Here is a 2,500-nt window from a genome sequence, read left to right on the forward strand (position 1 = left end):
AGGCGTTCCAAACTAAATCGTCATTTTTCATTCTAGGAAAATTCCGCTAAAAACGGTGATATGTTATGTTTTATTGGGCTCGGTCTTTTTTTAAAATGCAATTTACCGGTGGCGCATGCGTGACAGCCTGCCAAAAAGTTTGAAAAAGTTTGCCAACTTTTTCAAAGGAGTGTGTAGGGAGTGAATATCTTTCACAAGCAAAGCCACCCGTGGTCACTTTAGTGAATCAAATATCCTGTGGCGTTCAGAAAAAAAAAATCACTATATTTTCGTTTTGGTTCTGTGCTCCATCGAGCTAAAAGCAGACAAATAGTGATTCAGTATCCTCAAGAAAGCAAAAGAAGAGCAGTCAAAATACCAAATACAGCATCTATAATGAAGAGAAACTTTTTAAGACGTGAATTCATGAGAAATTCAACGTATGGTGTAATCGAAGCACAAGCTGTTTCACTATTACCAAGGATCGAAGTCCAACTTCGTATTTGCTTTCTAGCCAGTCGCTTAAATGTTAGAAACCACCACATCATCGTTTGTTGATAACATATTTACTATCTTCGCTCTAAAATGTCTATTTCAATATTTTGAAAAAAAGCTGCATTTCGATGAGAGGAACTGTATGCACTGGTTGTGTTTATATGTTGCACAAATTATAAAACCTCAATCGGTGAGTAAAAGAGTCGTAAAACACGGGTGAATTTTTTCGCTGCTTGTCGCCTTTCGACTTCAAAGTCGTCTCTTGGAAAGAAATGTTCTTTCTTTCAGCTTTGAAATTTCATGTTAATTTTGATGATATGTCTGGTTTATCGCAGAGTGTGAGTGCTTGAACCGCCGACAGTGTTCCCGATCACACTTCACTGAATTCACCTGCCACGCAGAAATTTTTCTACCATTTGTTGATTGTAGCCGACGATACTTATTTTTCGAGCCCGATTTTTCTACCCAAAATACTTACTTTTTTTCCTACCGTGAATTGTGGAAGACGATGTAAACTTTTGAATCCTTTTCAGAGCAATCTTAATTCCGATTTCTATTCACGTGAAATGCCCATTTTGCCAACGGATAGCACTAGTTGGAATCCGCTTTTGGAGCCAAAACTTTAAATAGGTGCAGAAAACGGCAGACTTGAAGCCTTAAATGGTACTAACACTTAAATTTGAACACAACCGTGCAAAGCGTCGTTTAATCCCTTACATTTATTATGAATTCCTTGTTTTATTCTGCATACAAAAGATTCAATTCCGAATGTATAAGTTAAACATGAAAAGTAACATAGCAATAAAGATGATATAACTCAAGCATTCCACAGAGATTTCAACTGACAAAAAGAGTTGAATGTCCTCTGATGACATTTAAACGCAGTCCGGAAAAATTATAACTTTTTAGATGTCAAAAAACTGTACTTTTCGTTAGAAACATAATAAAGTGGTGAAGTTTTGAACTGTGTGTCACTTAGTTATTGTAGAATACTCTCTATCGCCAGTATTCTGTCGAAAATGTGCTGTTTAACATGCTTATTTGCCCTTTTTTTAGCGGAATTTGCTTGATTGGAAAAGGACGATTTAGTTTGGAACGCCTTTATTCTTTCATTGTCACCGGCAATTAATTAAGTTTTGATGCTTGCTATTTATCGCAAAAAAAAACAAAAAAACAAAAAAACAAAACAGAGACCATAACTGTCTGCATTTGTGGGACATATTTTTATGATGAAATGGTATATGAAATGAATCATATATGAACTGCGGATATGAAATCAAGTGAAGCTATGATCTTCGCAGTTATGAGCGCAATTTTTGCAATTGCGTAGAGAAGCCTGAAAAATTTGACTCACTCTATCTCTGTCCCCTTAGAAACTCTTCAAAATTTGCTATACCCCTTAGAAAATGTCAATAACTCGACCCCCCTTAAGAAAATCTCGTCAACGGGGGGGTGTGGATATTAAATGGAATGGCCCTAATGAAATACGAAGGGGTTTTTGCGTCTAATAGCAAATATGTTGTTTGTTTCAAAAAATTGTTCGCTGGAAAAGGTGGCCTTTATGAATTCATCATGTTTTATAATATGCGAGCTTAACTGGATCGTTTTTATGGCAATAGTAAAGCATTTTCGGGTCAAAATGAGGTTAGCACCTTTCTGTTGTGCTAATTTAATTAAATATAAATATACATTTTGCCTCGTGAGTTTGTTAATCTCGTTAACCAGCAATGGCGTCGAAAGTCATTGCAACGCGGATAGCGTTGTAGTGCATCTTATGTTGTTTGTTTCAATAAAATGTTTCGCTGGAAAAGGATTCCGTGATATTTTCTGCCGTTGTGAATTATCATATCATGTTGTGTATTGAATTTTCGAGCTTAAGGTTGAAATGTGATACGGGAGGATATTTTTAGTATTGCTCACGAAAATAAACAGGTCTGTTGGAAGCGTGCTTGAGTTTCAACAAAATGAGCCCCAAAATCAGCAAAAAATTGTGACGCCGATGAATAATAAAGTAGCTGCTATTTCC

The sequence above is a fragment of the Montipora foliosa genome, chromosome 5 (assembly GCF_036669935.1).
Source record: "Montipora foliosa isolate CH-2021 chromosome 5, ASM3666993v2, whole genome shotgun sequence".
Classification (NCBI taxonomy): Eukaryota; Metazoa; Cnidaria; class Anthozoa; order Scleractinia; family Acroporidae; genus Montipora; species Montipora foliosa.